General features: G+C 38.6%; 1 protein-coding gene across 5 annotated transcripts in view; it reads left to right on the top strand.

The window, feature by feature from the left end:
- Positions 1-22,253, top strand: part of dacha (dachshund a) — a 375,715-nt gene that overhangs the window by 171,954 nt on the left and 181,508 nt on the right. The window lies entirely within an intron of this gene.

The raw sequence follows: 22,253 nt of genomic DNA on the forward strand, positions 1-22,253 counted from the left end.
ATTATGAGGTAAAGGCCCAACCATTCCCTTTGACCCAAGGCCCCCATGGGTTTCTCACATTGCCCTGATTGGTTGAGAAGCCAAAGGGAAATAAAATGTCTTTTTATAGGACCTTAGTAACTTACAGCACAAGAGTTTGTCATTTGGCCCATTTGCTCTGTGTTTGTCCTTTGCAAGTGCTTCAACCCATGCTCTTGTACAAATTCAAAATAGTATCTTCTTGAAAAGGGCAGCAACAACCTGAAATATTCTTCAGCCATAGGTTGTTCAACTCTCTTTACATATCTGAGAAGCTGGGTAATAGGCTTTGCAAGGTAGTCTGGGAAGTAACACTTGTTTCTTACAGTTCTACTGGAAATAACTTAGAGGAAGGAGCTAAGTTATTGTCTTGAATGGGATTTTCAAAACCAATTAGATTTATTTTACTATTGCAAAAGAACAAAGAAAATCATATTGTCATACGTAGTGGAAGCTGGCACTTTGGTGCAAGTCATCCATACCAACCATGATTCCCCTAAAGGGTAGTTGCATTTGCCTGCACTTAGCCACCACCCTCTACATCTTTTCTATCTATGTACCCACAATTATATGGTGGTTAGCATGTTGCTATTACAGCTTGGGATGTTCTGTAGTCCACAATTCAATTCTGGTGCCATTGGTAAGGAGTTTGTTCGTTTTTCTGGTAACTGTGTGGGTTTCCTCCAGGGGCTCGGATTTCCTCCCACAGCCCAAAGACGTACCAGTTAGTAGGTTAACTGGTCATTGTATATTGCCGTGTGATTAGGCCAGGGTTAAATAGGTAGGCTGCTGGGCGGTGCAGCTTGTTGGGCCGGAATGTCCTGTTCTGCACTGTATCTCGAAAGAAAATAATAAGTATTGTACCCGAACAAGTGTCTTTTAATAATGAACCATCTTGTGCATTAAGAATTTTTCCCTCATGCTTCTTTTAAATCTTGTCTCTCTTGCCTTAAATCAAAGCACTCTAGTTTTTGATCTCCCGAGAAAAAGGCTGTGTGCCCTTACTCTGTCTATGTACTTTTTGACCTTATGCATCTCTATAAGGCCACTCCTCAATATCCTACGCTCCAAGGAGTAACCTTAACTTACCCAACCTCTGTTTGGGCTTTGATATTAGCAACATTCTCGAAAGTTTTCTTTGCACTCTTTCCAGCTTAGTAACTTCTTTCCGATAACAGGCAACAAGACAGAGTGGCATGTAGCATAGCACAACGCTTTACAGTACAAATGGCACAGGTCAACTCCTGCCGCTGCCTGCAAGCAGTTTATACTTTCTCCCTGTGACTGTACGGATTTCCTCCTGGTGCTGTGGTTTCCTCCCACAGTCCAAAGACGTGCCGGTTGGTAGGTTAATTGGTCATTGTACCTCGTCCCGGATTAGGCTAGCATGAAACTGAGAGCTTGCCAGGCAGCGTGGCTCATAGAAACAGAAGAGCCCACTCTGCATTCTATTCCAATAAATAAATAAATAAGTGAACGAATACCAAATCTAGACACCAATGTTTTGTACAACTGCGACATGATGTCCCAGCTCCTGCACTCAATGCCAGTGTGCGAAATGCTTTCTTCATTTTCATGTCTACCTGTAATACTGTTTTCCGTGAGCAATCTACTGCCTCTTCAAGGTCCCTCTGTTCTACAGTATTCCTAAGTAAAAGTTATATATAAAAGTAAGTTTCTGCATAAATGAGTTGGAATTTGTCATCTAGGTTAAATTAGGATAAAGAATTAAGGTTTTAAAAGCTTAGAATTACTTTAAGGTTTTATTCACAAGTATTTTCATTTATCTGGCCCTGCATATAGTGATGTTGAAAGCTGTGGACTTTATTATATTTGTTTGAAATGGAGTAGTCCGATGTCGCACGCAAGAGGCCCACACAACGGACCGACTGGGCTGCTGGCGTTTGTTACTGTGACTCTCTTCTGCTTCCAAAGAATAAAGACTGATCCCACAATCTGAGGGTCAGCAAGCACTCAAGCGAATCCTGTGTGGGCAGAGAAAGCAGGGGAAAATAGCACAAGGGAAGAAATAATATTTTGAGGGTGCACACCATTTTAATTGCTCTGAATGTTGATGTGTGGGTTTATCTTTCATCATAATGTAACCTAGAGTCAGGTCATGTTACTATGATATTTTCTGTGCTTTGAATTTTGTTCACCAGTGTCATTGGTCAAAGTGAAATTTAATGACTGGAAAGAGCTAATGAGTGTCAGACATTTTGAACTACGATGTGAATATTGGTATGGTTGGCTCTCAGTATTACTGTTGCTGGAGTTAGGCAGAATTACCTTCTGAATGAAGAGGCTCGGTACACAAAATGTTTTTTTATTGCTTCTCTGTCATCAAAGGAGTCAGAATTGCATAGTATAGAATGGGTTAGAGGGAGGGTCAACTTGAATACTCATGTAACATAAAAATGAATATTAGTCTCTCACACCCATTGTAGCCATAAAGATTTGTGAATATCATTTACTGTATAAACAATGGAACCTTCTCTATAATAGGTAAGAATGGGTTGGCGTTATGCAGTATTTTATGAGTTGTGACTTTAATTCAATTTAAAATCTCTTTATTTCCTTGAAAATCCAATATTGCTACCCTAAAGCTGCTACATATGAAAAGGGATGACTTATCCAGGGCTGCTTGGAGCACTACTGCATACCTGCTGTCACTGTGATAAATGATACATCCCATAGTGTCTGAACTCCATCTGCTTTGCCCCAAAACAGCTAAAGAGAATTTGCCTTCTACAGTTCTTACACATATAAAATAGAAATGTGTTTGAAAATTGCCGAACAAACAAGATCGTGGCCCACAGTGAGACAAATGGAGGTACAGTGACAATTTTCATTAACCTTTAAGCATTGGAAAAGTATTTGCGCACTGTCGTTATTAAAAATGACAAAAGGTCACCTTTAATTGTTCATGACAGGGCTCTGCCTAATCATGCACTTGTAGTTCACGAATCCAATTGCAGCATGTACTGCATTGCACAAGCTTCTTCACAAAAAGGGTTACAAAGAATTAGAATTGAATTGAAGTAATTGAACTTTATTAGTCAGTGACCCCGATTTACATAACTCAATAACTGCCTTTAAATTGCATTTAACTCATATGTTCTTTTTCTCAGTGCTAATTCTTGTATTCTGGAACAATACCTGCAAGTGTTATTTTTCAGCAGGTTCTCTTCAGGTTATAAACCTTAATCTGGTTAAAAGCATGATTCAATTTAATATTGAGTCGGCACACCAATCTTTCGTTTTTGGTGAATGAGTTAAATTCAACTGATCTGAACTCATGGTTATTGATTAGGATGGCTAGGGGCATATTAATTGGGATTGCTTTCTGTGATCCAACAAGATAGGACACAGTTGTAATGACCAGCATTTCAGATGCAAAACCATTATTTCTAATCTCATGTAGACACCTTCCAATATTCCGACAAGTATCAGTAGAATGAATGAAGGACTTTCAGGTCAGAATCATAATAATCTCCTGGTATTGCAGATCAGGATTTAGATTCTAATTCAAGATCAATATAAATAATGGGTAAACTAAGGCTGGGTGTTGGATGTTACATTTGTTTATATTGCTTATTTTGTGATATTTACTTCAACATACCTATGAAACAAAGTGATTTTCATTCTGCAACATAGGGTAGGGGATTTTAAATGGTATTTTCACAATTGGCATGCAATTTGGCCAAAAATAGTGCAAAGTGGAAACTACTGAAGAGCAAACTTTGTGGCAAGCAGTCTTTGGTAAAGATTGGCTTGTTCTAGTAACCTTCCTTATTTCAGATTTGGTAAATGATTCTCAGTTGAGTGTCAAATTTAATGTTATGATAGATGCTATCACAGCTTTTAAAACCAGGGACAGAAAGAGTTAATAACCATGTTAGTAAAATCTCCGTAGTGTGGCAGGAAACACGTTGATGTGTTGTATTCTTCACCAGACACTCAGTACTCAGCAGATTAGGATTGACTTGGCCTTTCTCAGCATTGAGCAGGTGACTTGATTACATATAAATCAAGCATAAAATGTCCTGTTCTGGGCGGTGAAGTGAATCAGTCAAATTATCGAGTGGCAAAACTAATCCTGTGCCTTGGGCCACAGAACCTGCCAGTTCCTATAAGTCAGGCCTTCACTCAGTGTAAAATTGTTTTTATTTTATTCTGTTTCATTTAATGTGGCAATTCAAGCTAATCCATGCAGTAAACCTGAGCCTGTAGATCTGTCAGAAGTATTCCAGTTACCAGTCTCGCCACAGTACGTAGCAAGTCCCTCAGAATTAGGCCATTAATGCTACCAAGAACTACTTTACATGAAACAGTAATCACTAACTTACAGTCTATTATTAGATTAGCTTCATAGGGATTGCTTTCCTTTTCTGTGTGCTGATGCATAAATGACATGTTATTCCCTTATAAATATGAAGGCAGAGCAGCTCTGACATTCTGTTCCTATTCTTAGATTCTACCCACAGTCTCTGTTTTGATTACTGTATAATTTTATGTTAGCATCCTAAATGCTTACTCTACAAGTACACATCCAGCATCGGTGCTACAATAGAAGTTTCAATCTAAAATACCATATTGATTAGATCATGCCGCTCATGCATGCATTCCCATATTCTTGTCACAGGGATTTTTGGCTGCTTGCTTGTGCATCATTTCTCTACTGTGCCCACTTTGCCAAAAGTTATTTTGATTTTCCTCTTCAGAATTTTCTCTGGTGCTTGTGGGTCATAGAAAATGGGATTGATTCAGAAGAATAAATGAGGAAGATTACTTGTATTAATGAGATAGTTTTCAGTTTTATATTAGTTCCAATATGCAAATGGTCAAGTGAGAGTTGCTGTAGATTGCACTTACAATATATATTCATTGCATAAACTGAATAATCATAGACTGTACCAGTTAGACACTATAATGGATTCCCTTAAGAAATAACATAGTCATTTGATGTCAGGAATGATGTATTTAAATGGCAGCTTTAAGGTACACCATAGAGGGGAATTGGATGCTGAACAATTAGGTGAGAAAGGTGATTGAAAAATTATCACTGAGACAAGATTTGAGGAGGCTTTTACAAAGTAAGGAGAAAGGTACTGAAGGAAGAGTGAGACAGTCTGACAAATTACACTGATGGCTTTCTTAAGTAGTTGACATGGAGATGGGGGTGCTTGGTGTATGGGAGGTCAAGCCATTCCTCCCCCACACTCTCTGGCACTGAAAACCAACTTATTTTCTCTTTCTTTACATTTGGACAAGGTCTTGGTCGCAAAGCATTAACCCTGTTTCTACCTCCTGTCCCAACTGTGTGTTTCCAGCATTTCTTATCTTTTTATATCATAAAGACAAGCTGCTGAAAGAATTCCGTGGGTTAAGTCACATCTGTGGGGCGGGGTTGATGGGAAGGGATGGTTGCCTTTCTGAGTCAAGGGCCTACTTCAGGACTGAAAGTGTTGAGTGGTGATAGCCTTTGTAAAGAGGAGAGCGAGAAGCTGAGACAGGACATGAGGTGGTAGGTGGACAAGGATGGTGAGGGATAATGAGCAGCAGGAGGGGGAGGGCTGGAGGCAGGTAGGTGATAGGTGGAAGCACCATGTGGAATGCAGATGCTGCTGGCGAGGTTGACATTCATTGTCCAGCATTGATTGCTTCGGAACTGACAAGGAAGTAAGAATCAACCAGTTTGCTGGGTTTATAGATAAGTATGGGACAGACTTGGCAAGAATATCAATTGTGAAACTGATAGGTTCTTACAATAACCTTGCATTTACTTGGTCTCAATTAGTTAATATTTAATAATGAGAGCTTGTGTCTGAATCAGAGTTTCGGAGTTGTGCTCACTGTTCTTGTAACATAAACACAATGTCAGTGGAGCTCTGTCATAGCCTCAAAGCTTCTTGCAATAGTACAATCCAGAGCTACAATGGCTTCATCTGAGCTGTGCCTGCGGAAAGTTATATCCAGATGGCAGATGTGCCTTTTCAAGCTGTTAACAGTGTTTAGATTCTGTGCTGCAGGTATAACATTGGTTTGTGCTGGCCAGTTTCAGTTAGTTCTTCTGAAGTTATTCATGATAATGTTAACTGCTGGGGAAAGCAGCCATTAGCATCTACATTTGCTCACAGGAGGTGCTGCCTGAAATTCTCATACCAACCTCATGAGTTTAAACAAGTGCCGGTACCCCACACAACCCTATTGTAAATATGAGAAATTCTGCAGTTGCTGGAAATCCAAAGCAACACACACAAAATGCTGGAGGAACTCAGCAGGTCAGGCAGTTTCTATGGAAATGAATAAACTGTTGCCGTTTTGGGCCAAGAACCTTCATCAGGACTTCAGCCCTATTGTAGTGAATTTCCCTTTGTTCCAATGTATTTCTGGGCCGGAGGAATTCAGTACCCTGTAATTAAATCTGGTGATTAGAGTTATCACATTAACTTAATTTTTTAATGTGCAAACGTGCTTTAAAAAAACAATGTTTAAATGTGCTGATCTCAGATCCACATACACAGTGGATGTTTTTTTCTTGAACTGAGCAGTTTTCCTGTTCCTGTCATTAAGTTCAGATCGGAATCCAAGGATGAAGAGAAGTATTGAACAGTCTGAGCTCATAAAGCAAAGTTTTCTGGAGCTGACCTCCATTTCAAAGGCCTGAATATTACGATAATGAATTTGTTGCATTTCTTTAGCTCCTACATAAATGTAATTCCGCAACAATTATGAGCAGCCATGCTATTATTAAATTCAGTCGCTTTATAAATTATCACTGCCCTTAGGTCAAAATTAGAAGGAATGATCAAAGTCTTTACCAGAACTAAAATTGTTATTGCCATTACCTTTTAATATGAAATGTACCCCCCACTTGCCCTGATCACAATACCTTTGCCTCTTAATAAAAGCATTGTTCCAATTATTTAGGTCCCAGTCTTTCCCAATGAATCTGAATAGTTTCCTCATCTGATAATGAATGGTTAATTACTCAGTATTGTTAGTTTTTAAATACAAAATTGTTTCATGGACATACATGTACCTCATCGTCTAACTTCATTTACCTATTTTGACAGCCCTGAAAACTCTCAGATTGAAATTAAGACCTGCTGGATAAAATGGTAAATTAAAAATGCTGATCACAGGGCCTGACCTGTAATATCAATAACTCTGACAGTCATAATGAAAATTTATCGCCTATTCTCTTCATCGGAAGCAAACATTATCTATTGATTTTGGGGAAGCAGCACATCTGAAGGTCACACAGCATATGTTTATCCAGTGCAACTAGCATCATTGGAGGCAACACCCTGGATTCGTTTCCCATTCAAACTTTGCACATGACCTCAAAAGGAAATGGCACAGAATATCCAGTGAAATGCCTCAAGGCAAGCTGCATTGCACATCTTTCCCAGAGATTTTTAAATCAATGTTTTTGTACACATGTGTGTGTCACTTAATAAATGTGCCCCTTGTAAATAGGGCAAACTCCATGCACATTATTCTATGATGACGATCAAAGTACCATTTGCTCCTTGCGTGCAATGGTCTTGGCTCTTGCATAACATTAGAAATATGCTCTTTAAGGATAAAAGACCTCATGAATTGCCAACGCTAATTTAGAAATATTTGTTTTAAAAGTGAAAGGCGTTCTTGAGAAAATGCAATTTCCTTTTTGTTAGGTTTGTTCGTACGAAGAGGCTTGTGGTGTAATTACTGCTTTTAATTTCACTGTTTTCTTTTTTGACATTACGATTCATTTATAAAAGCTGAGTTATCAGAAGGAGGGTAAAGTAGTGTGGCATTATATGGACAAGGGAGCAAGGATAACTTCTATGTACCCTAAGCAACCCAGGGCATGTTTAAGCAAAGTAGTCCTGCTGAATTGTTCTCACTTGCAAATATCAGAGCAGTAATGACCAGATAATCAGCTTTTTTAGTGCATTGACTGAGGTTTAAATATTGTGCTGAGTGAGCACCTCTTCTCTTCTTAATTTTACCAGCATGAAATCTTTCATGTTCATCTGGCACAGAAGGTATGGTACTGGAGCATCAGTCCGGGCCTTTGTGATCAAATATTTGGAACAGAACTTGAATCAACAACTTCCTACTCAAAGACAGCCATTTGATAGCTCCAAATAACTGACATAACTCATCTGATTGCGTGGAAGGAAATTCTACGAAAAGAAGCAACTTGTCAGGGATTGTGAAGTAAATTATTTATTTAACTGATAATTACTGCACTAGTTTTAAGGTTTTACAATAGAAGACAACGTGGTATGTTCTTGGGATTCTGTTATCTTTCACAACCTTCCATTTCCCAGGAGATATTTAAATGGAGAATGAGATACTCAGTTTAGTGTTCATCTTTTTTAATAGCTTAGCACTGAATAGTAAAATAATAATTAGATCAATTAACATTGTCAATAGTTTTTCAAATGACAGCTAATAAACTCCTGGAAATTCACTGTTGCAGCCTGATCTTTCCAAGCCAAACTGAACAGTGATTGTTATGATTGAAAGACTATTTTATAACACAGTGATACTGCATTTTAAGCATTACTCCCCATATTTTTTTTTCCTTTTTTTGCAAAAAAAGTATTAAATACTGACTCCTGAGGTACTGGCTATAAAGCATTGGGAAGTTGATTAAACATCTTTTGGTCACAGATTTGTGGGACAGAACAGAGCAATAGTGCCACTTTGCATTGCACACAAAATGCTGGAGGAACTCAGCAGGTTTGGCAGAATCTATGGAGGGGATTGTTGACTGTTCATTCCTTTCTATAGATACTACCCGCTAGTTCAGTTCCTCCAGCACTTTGTGTGTTGCTCAAGAGTTCCAGCACCTGCAGAATCTCCCGTGTTTCTACCAGAGTCATCTAGTTCCGTTGTGAAACTTCAGAATTATACAAATTCCATAAAAAAGTCTAAGAATATTGCATATACAGCAGAATGACAGTGGATTCTTTCATTGACAGATCAGTAAGCAGAAACCGAATATTCCTGATCACACACAGACAAAGAGCTGGAGGATCTCAGCAGGTTGAGCAGCATCTACTGGGGCAAAGCAGTTCTAAAGTGTTTTGGGTTGAAACCCTGCATTAGTCCTGTTGCAGCAAAAAATACTTCAATTCTACCCCCCCGCCCCCCAAGATTCTGCATGGCCCATTGAATTTTTCCAACAGATTGTTTGTTGTTCCAGATCCCAGTATCAGATTCCAACACCTGCAGTCTCTATTCCTGACCTCACTATTATTTTGCATCCTGTGGTAGTCTTGATTTCATTCAAATGCCTGAATATGCTGTAAATTGCTGCTTTGCTAAAATCTAGCATGCTTCATAACAATATCAAGAGCAGGTCAGGTTGTCTTCGATCCTGAAACCTTACTAATACTGCTAGTAATCATCAGTTGAAATAAATATACTTACTAGATATTCTCTGACAACGAATAGCTTCTTGTCATCGAAATTCTTTCCATGCAATGCAATGAGTTGTTATCAGCTGTTTAGAGTATGAAGAATGAAGTACACAACTTCAATAAAAAATAGAACCAGCAAACCCCAGCTAAAGACCGCCAGAGCAAAATGTGTCATTTTATTCAACAGTTTATATTCTCCAGTTCTGGATTCTCCCGCAATATCAAGGACAGTTTGATGCATTTACAGGTCGAATATAATGAAGCCTGCATCATGGATCAGATGTTAGGTTTACTCATTTGGGTGCTTGTAACAGATGGCTGAATAATGTGGCTTCCATTTTAGTAATGGAAGCCACCCAGAGCTGTGGCCTAGTTTCAATTCCTTTGTTTCAGTCGTTTCTTTTTGCCTCATGGAAAACTGAACATGGGAAGTATTCCGTGTATGTTCAGTCAGGTTATTAGTTCAGCTCGGGGGAGAATTTGAGGAGCTGGAGGGTGCAAGCTGATCAGTCATTGATGTTGTCATCGAGGGATGACCAAGTAATCCACCATTGCTGCTTTTAAGTCAAGGATTTAAAGATTCAGAGCATGTTTATGAGGAAAGTATGTATGCAGATTTGTCTTCCTACAGACAGCTATGAGACAAAGAAACACAGTAGAACCCATTCAAAGAAAACATCAAATACCCAATGCATAAAAAAAAGAACAGATCATGCCAACAGCAAAAAAACACGTGAGAAACAGAATAGAAAACATCAAGCCACAAAGTCATTGAAACCGTCTAGGAATGATCAGTTTAGTTCAGTTCAGTTCAATCTAGCGTTGTATCATTCGTTGACGGCAGGCTGTAGAGTCATTCTGCCCAGATCTACTGTAAATCGCACAAAATCAGCACCTGAAGATTCATGTTATCAGCTTCCAGAATTACAAACAGCTGGGCTGGTATTTTAGCCAGCGATACAAAGCACAGTCCAGCTAGCACATGTCTGCATTTCTGTGCATTATGACTTAGCAAAAGATCGCTTAGATTTTGCAAAGCAATCCTCTGAAATATGGTTGCTGACTGGTGGCCCTTAGGCTTCCTCACATCAGCTGGTAGCCCATCGGCTGTGTCAGATTTCCACCCGTGTGTGGCCCAAAATTGAGATCCAAGGCTTCCTGAGGGTCAAATGCCAGTGCATTCATCTGTTCACCCAGTTACTTTCTACCCTACCGAGCAGCAACAGCCTAAAGCGAGGTTCTTTAAAGAGAGGTGACAACATTGCTCTTAAAAGGGACAAAGACAATTGCAAAGTGCTACTTATTTTGCATTATTCTAACATTTTTAATTTTTAGTTCATATTATTTTGTTAAAATTGTATTTGAATAGTGTTAAGATGTCTCAGACACTAGGAACATTTCTCGTCATCATCTGGGACATGCCCTTTTCCCATTACTGCCATCAGGGAGGAGCTACAAGTGCTTGAGTTCCCACACTCAAAGATTTAGGTACAGCTTCTTCCTCTCGGCCAGCAGATGTCTGAGCACTTCACGAATACTACCTTGTCATTTGTTCTATATGCGCTATTTATGCTTTTGTAATTTATCGTAAACTGCATGGCTTGCACTGTACTACCGCAAAACTACAAATTTCACATCATGTAAGTTGGTTATAATAAACCAGATTCTGATTCCATCCTGCAGAAACTTTCTCGGGGTGCAACCCGGTAATCACTTGGAGTCTGCTGCAGCTCATGGGAAGCTCTTAATTCCAGAAAGCCAGCTGACGCATCACCCCTTTCTCCCACCCTAACCCTGCAATTGTCCCCAATCCGAGAGAGCCACATCCAACAGAGCTGATTATTTTGTCTGGTGGTAAAACTCTAGGATGAATTATTTTGATCTAATCTTGGAGGTGAATTCAAATCAGTTCAAGCAGATGCAATTCCCAACTGTAATGTGTAATTCTCCTTTTTTGTGCATTTTATACAAGTTAAGTGACCTGTTCCTTGACCAATACTCTAAACATCCAACACTAAATATATCAGATAATGATGTCATTATGGTCCTTGCCAAAATATGATTGCCTTTTCCTTTCCCATGTTAAGTCTGGCTTCATTACTTGATTGTTATTTCATTTCTACTTTTAGTTTTCCACCAGCTAGCTCAATCAAATTTCTTAAGTGCTCTGAGTTTATGACGATGAGCAAATATGCATATCTCTCCTGAGATTACTATAGTGCAAGTTTACTCGCCTTCTTTAGCCAATAGATAATTCTGCCTAATTTTGTCAAAGGTTCAAAATTCCATTCTTTATTGCAGGTAACAACTAACCCCATATCCTGCAACTGATTCTGCTGTGGAAGTAAATGCAGAATCCATGGAACACTTATTAAATTAAAAAAATAATAATAAACTGTGAAACAATTTGTGATTCATAGAATAACATAGAATTCATAGAATAATTGAGAGTAACAGTAGAGCGTATCTTCACCCAAATTAATAACTCTATCTTTGAGTTTCATTTCCATCAAAGCAAATATACAAACATTCCAACTTTACTGCCTTTAGTATCCTCACATCAAGGACTTTATTGAGTATTCCTACATATGTCACAAAATGCAGATGGCCAAAGATTGGTACTGTGCACCTCCTCTGGTCCACTGTTGCATTCTTTGCAGAAAGAAATTAATATAAATGTCGGAACTGAGTGAGTTTCTATGATTTCCAATTTATTGTCACTGCAAGAAGTCCTGAAACATTAAGTGTTGTATAATGAAACATAAATGAGTTATTTAACACTCATAATTACTGGAATCAAATTTTTCCATCCTGAAAAATTTGGTTTATACTTCAGTAATATCAAATTTTTTGGGCCACAATAGCAATTACATCAGTTAAATGAGTAATAATGTACTTTAGAAGCTTACTTATGAATTTCCTATTTGTACCTAAATCCCAAATGCAAATTTCAATCTTAATTTTGCTTTTATAAAATATTGTGAAAGTGAATGAAGAAAAAACTGCTTGTAAATTTCTGATTAGCTGTCAAAAAATTCTTTTCTGTGCCTGACTGTCCCTTGTCTCTAGTGATCCCAAACACAATGTCAGAATGAATTAACTTTGGGAAAGTTAAAGTCCACATCTCAGAGACTGCAGGATCTTGTTGTGGACAGCTTTTGAAGGGCAGCGGAGAGTGTGTCACAGCCAACTAAAAACACTCTTGAATCTGTATGCTTGTATACAAGCAGTCATCTAGTCCTGGGACTGACTGCCTTCAAAAACATTGGGGAGACATATAGAAATGGGGATGGGCATAAATGTGAAAGACACACAATCCTTACTTAATTCCACTCAAAAATGACCAGAGCAAGGAAATTGTGAAGTGAATCATAACATGGATTTTGGATGGAATATTTGTAGTGGATTTAATTTGTAACAATGGACTCGGGCAGAAATGACTATTCAGAGATAGGAGGAGCAAATCACCATTTGCTAAATGCAGTTGCGGCACTCCTTTCTGTTATAACAAACATTTGAGTTAAGTGGACCAGTTGTACAAGAGCTTGCTCCTATGGCAGAGAATCCTGATGCATTCAGCAGATGCAGTAGTCCAGTTAAAAGGAACACTACTCGAATCCAGGCACAAGCCACTTTTCTTCTGAAGATGAGTGCTTGTGTTTACCTGAGCAACAGAATTCTGTATTGTCATAGTTGTACGGACTGTTTGCATCCTTTCCATTGACAAGTTTGCACAGTTCCTGTCAAGTTTCATCAGCAATTGATGAAATACCCTCATGTTCACTTTACTTGAAGAAAGCCCAATCCTTCATCACAGGCAATAGAATTGACATACAGATCAGCAGCAACTACAACACTCTTCATATGGGACAATGTGGTCAGAGGGGCAATGAATGGTTGGAGAGTGCAGGGAAGGTCGTTCAAACAAGAATGTAAATAAAGCTCATACATGAATGAGAAAGCCCAGAAAATACAAAGCTGAATGAGTCGCATGTTAATACCTGTTCGCTTGGCAGCTTAGCAGTCAGTGTGATGGTGTCCTCTCTAAGGGGTCTCTGCATCCTCCTCATGGAATGCGTGTATTTTCTACGGGTGCTTGATCCAAAATATCGACTGTACATTACCCCCCACATATGCTGCCAGACCCAGTGAGTTCCTCCAGAAATTTGCTTTTTGTCTTAGATGCCAGCATGTACAGTCCCTTATGTCTCAGGGGCTGTAAAATTATTTTTACTTATTTAGAGTAACCTTATTTAAATGTCTATACTTTGACCTTCTGGCCCAACAGACCACAGTGCACAGTAACCCAGAATTTAGCTCTAGCTGAATCACAGGACAATTTATAATGACCAATTAACCTACTATAAAGGCAGGTGTAGAAGGTTGACTCAATGGGCTGAATGGCCTAATTCTGCTGCTATGTCTTATGGTGTTAATAACTGGTGTGTTTTTGGAATGTGGGAGGGAATTGGAGCACCTGGAATAAACCCACGCGTTCATGGGGAGGATGTACAAACTCCTTACAGATGGCGTTAGACGAACTCAGAACTCTGATGCCTCGAGCTAACTGATGCATCATGCTAACTGCTATGCTACCATGGCACCCTATATGATTCAGAATTTTTCAAACATGCATTAAAATTAATGTGTATAAGAGTAGAAGTGTTTATGGTAACAAAAAATGAAAATTTTCTGCATTTTTCTATTGATATTTCTGATTATGACATTAATTGTTAATGCCTTAAACTACTTTCTGAACATATAAAATGAGCAGAACCAAACAGAAGAATTAATACAATGACAGTGACTACATTTGTATTTAACTAAGGCTTGTTCTGGGATTGCAGGTTCAGAGCATTCATTTCTTACACATCCTGAAAGTAAACTTGGTGAGATTGTCTGGCTGATTTTCCCTCTATAGACTGAGGAATAAACTTTGGAGATTCCTTTTCTTTCAGCCCTGCAGCATACTGGGTAGGACAATGGGCCGGTGAACTGCAGGCCTCTGAGCAGTTGCTTTTGCCAAATCAGGTTACCAAAGGAATGTTTCAAAAGCAGAACTTTAAATGTGTTAGAAGACGTCTATACTTTGCTTTAAAGCTTTTGTGCTGGGGCCCAATTACAATATAATTTTCTTTGAAAATGTGGAATGTAATGCTTTCTCAGAAATCAGTTTGAAGTTTAAAAAAAAACTTCAGTAGAATTTTAATTACAGGTCCAGTCCTTGAAAAAAATAATTGAAGATGCAATCATATTTTTATATTTAAGCAAGTTTGTAATCAATTTCCTAAGTGTTTATCCCTCCAACAATTTGTGCTTTAATATACTTTCACATTAAGCAGTCTATTAAAAAAAATCTGGAAATGGCAAGTAAGTGGGAAATTAATTCAACAGTTTAATCTAGAGCTAATAACAGTTGCAACCTTGAAAAAGATGGTGCAGCAGGGAGGTAATTAACAGTGTATTCCCATTTGATAAAAATAATCCACTTTAATTCCATTGTAATTTCACCTCAAAATATGGAGCCACAGGCTGATGCGGTTCTCTGCAACGATTAGCTACTTATTGCCATCTTATTTACAGCAAGAATTACAAATGCCTCATTGTTGAATTGCTTTTAAAATATAATCAGTTACCAATGTGATGCATCGAAGAACTGGTAATGGGCAACAAAACAATCACGGTGGTGTAACAGAAAAAATCTAGCATGCCAGTGGCAACTGTACCTTTTAAACACCCTATTTAGTGAAAACTGTTCACAAGGAATCACATTTCAATAGTTCCAGTATGCCACGTCACATTTGTTTTGATGCATATTTATATGCATTGTGTTCACCTTCTGGCTCTTTATGAATCATTTAGAGAAAGAAAAGAAGTGGATGAAAGTGAAATAATGAACTTTTTTCCCCTCAAAGTATAATGCTACAGCTACTTTATGAACAGAGTATGGCTGTTGATGCATTATTTCTTAAGATCCCATAGAAGGGATGAGCACATTAGCTCTGTTCTTTGTTGGGAAAATTAAATGGTTTAAAAGGGATCTTTTCTAAATTGCCCCACTTTTTACTGTTTGGTTTTTCACAATGCAAGATTTAAAGGTATGATTACAGCTGGGGGCCATCTAAAAACCCATTTCTTTTGTTCCATTTTCACAATAATTCTTAGTTGCTGTCCTCTGAAATACAAGAATGGTGAATCAGAAGGTTTCAAACCTTTGCTTTCCACAAACATGAATAATACAGGAAAGTGATATCTCGATGAGCAATGATTTATCCTTGGGAAACAGGCAGCGAAGCTCCTAAAAGGTCAAGATCATTACTGTTTTCGAAGTCCGTACAAATTCTCATTAACATCTCTATTACATAGTTTAACCACTTGAATGCTAAACATTCATTAATCATTTAAATTCATTTCTCAATGTTTCTGGGATATTCATCCTAAATTCTTAATGCAGAGATTAAAAAAGCAGAATGCAATGCTGGAAAGAGAAAAGTAGAATATTCCACAATGTATCTTAAGGCCAGGTGTGATGAAGGACTCTTCAGAAAACATTAACATTTTTCTCTTGTGAATATTGAGAAACTTGCAGTATAGAAGAGAGAAGATGGCAGTGTGATGGCAGTGCGCGCGGCCACTCCAGGAATGAAATTCTGTTATCTGTTAAGTAGGAACCGTGTACAATCCTAATTTGATGGGGATGGACGTGAGAAGCACGGAGGAACATCTGGTGAAACTTCTGACATGCCTGTTTCGCTGCTGCTGCTACTGTGCGATTGAGAAATCTCCAGAGAGCAAGGCCCCGAATCCTTGGCTTTGCCTATTGCTTGGAGGCCGGGGCCGGGGTCGAAGAGCTCGGCAGGGATGGTGCTCGGTATCGGAGGGCTGGTCGGAGGCTCGAAGTTTTCAGACGGACTCAGAGTTGGCTGTGGTCAGATGCTTCCAGAGGCTGCATCAGGAAGCTTTGCGGCGCTGGAGGTTCGTGGCAGGAAGAGTTTATCTTCCTTCTACCATCTACGTGAGATGATGGGCTATCGAGGACTTTGAGACTGTCTTTTACCGTGTCCATGGTCTGCCCTTATCAAATTATGGCACTGTTGTAACTATATGTTATAATTACGTGATTTTTGTAAGTTAGTCTTGGTCTGTCTTGTGTTTTTGTGATATCACTCTGGAGGAACATTGTATCATTTCCTAATGCATGCATTACTAAATGACAATAAACGCAGACTGAGTGTCCTCACAATCTAAATCTAAGTATTTTTCTGTTTCCTTAAATTGTGGATGCATTTGATGTACTTTTTGTCCTCATATATTGCACCAGTCTGATCTGTAAAAATAGGAAAGAATTGTTTTAGACTTAGGCTTTTTTAAACAGAATAACAAAAGAAATAGAATCGAGGCATCTGGCCATTTGAATCTGCTCTACCATTTGCCAAAATCATTTTCTACCTCAGTGATACTTCCATTGGTATCTCCATATCCCTCAATTTCTTTTAATGCCTCAAAGGCAACCTATCTCTGTTTTGAATGAGCATTATTTCTGAACCTTAGCAGCCCTCTGAGTTCATCAACTCAAAATGTTTATCACTCTCTCAGTGAAGAAATTTCTCCTTATCTCAGTCCTAAATTACATACTCCCGATTCTCAAACAGTGCCCCCCGATTCTCATCTGCTTAGTCATTCATTAAGTCTGTCAAGCCATTGAAGAATTGTTACATATTTGTCATCTATGGGCCAAGGACACATAGGTTGGAGCTCAACAAAGAGAGCTTAAGCACACAATGGAGTACAGGCAGTCCCCGAGTTATGAACGTCCAACTTACGGACAACTCATACTTACGAACCGAGGAAGGAGTATGCCATCCGCCATTTTAAGTCATTGCCGTTGACACTGTGATGAGTGTTTAATTTTGTATTTGGCTTAAATTGTTCTTAGTAAGGTTCACCCTGACCCCGCCCCCACCCCCCATTCCGGTCGGCTGGTGGCGCAGTGAGATCAGTGCCGGGCTGGAGAACAGATGTTCGCGAGTTCGATCCGGTGACAGACCGCTCCTGTGCCGGGTTGATGTCGATCCAGTGACTCCCGTACCATCCCTGCCGGGTTGATTTCGAGCTCACAACTTGACCTAATAAAAAAAAGCACAGCCACTTCCAGTTTAAATTCCCACGCGGAATATTGTGGAGGATCAAATACCCAAACCCAGCACAGCCCTCACTTGTCCCATTTAGCCTTTCTCAGTGCGGTGGTCCTTAGGACCCAGCGGACCTCGGGAGCCGGCAGAGGTCAGGACCCACCGCCTGCAGTGTTTCTGTTCCATTGACGGGAAGTGATTGAAAATAAAGTGGAAATAATAAAGCGTTTGGAAAGAGGTGAAATGCCATCGATCATTGGAAAAGCGTAAGACTACAGTTGGGCAACGATCGGAACAATTTTAAAGGATCAAGTGAGAATAATGGAGCATTTGAAAGGCCTTGTCCTGATGAAAGCTACAATTATTACTAAGCAACGTAATGGTTTAATTATTGGAATACATACATTTCTTAAGTGTTTTATATGCATAGAAAAGTAAAATATATACCAGGCATGGGCAAACTATGGCGCGCGGGCCATATGAACCCTGTTAAGCCTTTTAATCCGGCCCGCAGAACTTGATGAAATTATATTAATAAACCTTGTTAAAGTTTTTTCCCCGCAATTCTGGCATTTTCCCAATAGATGACGCACTCTATATACATTTGTGGCGACCCATTTCCTGGCACATCCGAACTGGCTCACAATTAGCCAGCGTTCCGGCTAAGGAAGATAGCCTGCGGGGATTTGCGAGCACAGAGCTTTGGAGCCTCTGCGCAGGGGGGCAGGTTGAGGGAGGCTTAAAAGTGAGGCTGGGGATTTCGAATAAAGTTTTTTTCTTCGACTGCAGTTACCGACTCCGTGTCGTAATTTTAGCGCTGCATGTAGCACACCGCTACACATTGACCTTTGTTGAGGTGCAGCGTATTACTCCACATTTGCGCTTTACTCTTTGTTCGGCTCGACCTATTTGTGTGAACAGGCGTTCAGCGTCATGAACATCAACAAAGCCAGCCACAGATCCAAGTTAACTGACCAACATCTCAGATCCATCCTGAGAATCGCCACAACAAAACTAAATCCAGACTTTGATGCGCTGGCTAAAAAGGGAGACCAACAACACTGTTCCCACTGAAATTAAAAATAAGTTTCTTCATTGTGTTATGTAAAAAATGCATTTGAAAATATTTTTTTCAATAAGCCTTACATGTTACATGTCATTTCTGTTAAGTGATGGACATGAGTAGTGCGCAGGTGCACGTACGTTCTCAAAATAAAAAATGCGCTCCAGATCAAATAACGCACTCCGCATACTGGCGCGCTGTCACTGTTCTGTCCTTGTGCTGGTCGTTGTTGAGTTTTGGCACAGGGGACAATTGAATAAGAAGGAGCAGGACAAGTAGACCTGCATCTCCTACCGTTTTTGAAATAAAGACAGTCAGGAGGAGAGTGATGATGACAATATCTTGAAGGATAACAGAATTTTCAGTGCTTTAAAATAATAACTGTTACTCTTAAAAAAAGCTGTATTGTATTCATTTAATTTTCAGTGTTTTAAAAGTCATTTCAATAAATAGCTAAATACCATGGGACTTCAAAGACAGATATTTTGTTGTAATGCATTTGTTCATTTTCAATTGAAATTAAAGCACATGTTTTCTACATATCCCATGATATTTTATTTTCTCTTATGAGGTGTATTACCAAAACACTCCGTCCATCTGCTCCTGGTCCGGCCCCACTGTCAAATTTTAGAACCCTTTGTGGCCCACAAGTCAAAAAGTTTGCCCACCCCTGATATATACTATATACTAAGACAAAAGTTTGACTGATGCTAAATAATACCGAATGTCTTGTTCCCACTTACGTACAAATCTGACTTAAAGACAGACTCAGGTACAGAACTCGTACGTAACCCGGGGACTGCCTGTACTGAGGTTATGTTTCTCTGTCACAATTTAGTGGACATGTTAAACTTTCTTACACTGATCCTGGGGATCGGTACAATTTTCATTCACACAATATCACCAATAAAAAAAAAGTTTGATTAATTACCTCATGATGCTTGTGGAGGGTTGTGTTACACAGAATGGTTAGTGACTAGATTTCATCAAATGCCTCCATTTGCTTTGCTTTTTAGGAAAGTACTTGATTAGGAAAATGTAAATAAGTAACTGCGAGTCATCGCAGTGATTTGAAAGGACTGAAGCAAGAAGTTATACCAGGAGTTTCCAGTCAACTGCACAGCACACAGGATTGTATCAACCAGCAGGGCCCTAGGTCTAAAACATCACCAGACCTGCTTGGGCCAGCAAGTATAATATTTTGGCAGGTTTGTTTCATTATTGTTATCACTCATCAAGGATCCAAACCAAACTTTTAAATTACTTTATTAAAGGCAGAGCACATTTAACAGAGAGTTTATTAGTTGTGAATCACAAACATAGTAGTGTCTCAAGCTTGTTTCTGCAGTACAGTTGTTAACTTGGAGTATTAGATCAAAGCTAGGCAGGTAGGAGTCTGGTGAAGTGAAAGTGAAGCTTCAGCCCTCTAAACTATGCTGAAGCGAGGCTTGCCATAATAAGGGCAGAGACCTGAGCGCTAGATCATTGCCCATTCCAATTCTTCACAGAGAAGCTCTGTACTGAAACAGACTCCCCAACTCATGCTTCACCCCTGAGTCTCGACATCCAGTTGTTCACCCTTGTTTAGTAGAGATTCCATCCCAATTGATCATTCCTATACAGTTGCATTGGTCTGCAACAATAGTGGGTCTACCCAGGGAAATATTGCCCCCAATCAAGACTATGTCCAGTTAAAACAGACGGAGTTTAAATTTTCCCCGAACATATTATGTTACAGAATCTGCTACCTTGACAAATGTTACACTAAAAAAAAGACTGCAGAGCATCAGTGATTGAGTTAATCAGCAAATAATTTTGTTATTTTAACCTTAAGATAGATAATAATTTTAACAATTATTTTACAATAATATCTAACGAGAGTCAGGTTTAGTATCACCGACATATGTTGTGAACTGTGCTGTCCTTGCAGCAGCTGTACAATACAATACATAATAATGGAGAGAAAAACGGAATTACATTAAGTATATACTGTATATATCAAATTGTTAAATTTAAATAAGTAGTGCAAAAATAAAACTTGAAAGAATAGTGAGGTAGTGTTCATCAGTTCAACGTCCATTCAGAAATCAGATAGCAGAGGGGAAGAAGCTGTTCCTGAATTGTTCCTGAAAAGTGTTTCTGGAACAAAAAACACCATTAACTTCTTTAATTTTTGAAACAAAAATCCATAAAGATAACATCTAGAAATTCTTCCTTGTCAATTACAGTAAATGTGCTAGGTAATTGTGTCAGCACATTGCATTCTGTTTCTAAAATTCATTCGATTTGAAGTCAATGGAATGAATTTTGGATGTAGCATACATTACACTGACAGGACTGCATAGCCCACTTAGTATCGCCAACTAAAGAGGAATTTCTGCCTAACAATCAATTGCTTTCAAAGGCAAATGAGAAATATCAATATATAGAAACAACTATAGGTGGTACATTTGTGTTCAAAGGAAGAAGAACCATGAAAGCAAATTTCAATTTGCTAACAGCAGGTTAATGTAGATTCTGAACTAATAAACGAAGAACAATTTTAGTAATCTGGAGTTTTATTTTCTTTGTATGCTGTTTACATAGCACCATTTCGTGGATCTTGGATGAAACTTTTGTTTGTAACACTATTGTTAACCTTTTTAAAGCACATGCTTTATAAAGTTAGCGCAAGTATGTTAACTTCCCAGTTAAATATAATGGATAGAGGAAACTAAACTTCCATTGCTGCACTTGCACACTTTTGCGAAAGCTGCATATAAGGACAGCATTCTTACAGGTACTAAGGAAATGAGAGATTAAACGTATAAACTGATTCCCTTATTTGCATGATTATTATGTTTGAAAGTGAATGCATGAGTGCAACTTTTTGCAAAAGTAATAGGCAATGATTATGACAAATGTTTTATCCAAGAAGAAGTGTAACACTGTCTCTAACAATAAAAACTGAGATCATTTGGCTAAGGTGGAAAGCAAGATTTATATTCCTTTACATGGTAAGTGATTCTCTTTCATCTTTGGTGTTCCAGTTTCTCTGAGTACGACCTTTACAAAACATCTATTAATTTTACTTTTTGATCTTGGCCCTTTGAAAAGGTTTTGTTTAAAATTTCTCACAGAGACAATCATACTATTGTGCTTTATGCAGCTGGAGGTTGTGAGTAAATAGGACTCCTTGATATATGTGATGGAACACTGGTGTAATTGTACAACATTTTTTTGTCAGTGACAAGAATTAAAAAGAACCTTTCTTTCAGGGTTTATTAACTGGAAAAAATGCCTCAGGTCAGTGGAACCATGTTAACTACCAGCTTTCTGACTGGTTTTGCCTCTTTGATGAAAAGGCTGTGTAAAGTGATATGCGAGGATAAGAAAAATAAATACAGCTTCAATAAGGCACAGTTATTGTAATTAATCAGATATAGAGAATGGTAATCTAAAGTCATTACAAGTTCACAGTTGATAAAATTATATACCTGATAACTATTAAATGCAATTGTTGTTTTGGAGACCAACTTACTAAGGATTAATCTATTGATCATTCTGTTTTATCTGACATTGGTGGGATATAATAGCAGCTTAATACTAATTGTTGAAAGTCAATGGAAATTGAAC

This window comes from Hypanus sabinus, chromosome 8 (genome assembly GCF_030144855.1).
Source record: "Hypanus sabinus isolate sHypSab1 chromosome 8, sHypSab1.hap1, whole genome shotgun sequence".
In the NCBI taxonomy this organism is placed as follows: Eukaryota; Metazoa; Chordata; class Chondrichthyes; order Myliobatiformes; family Dasyatidae; genus Hypanus; species Hypanus sabinus.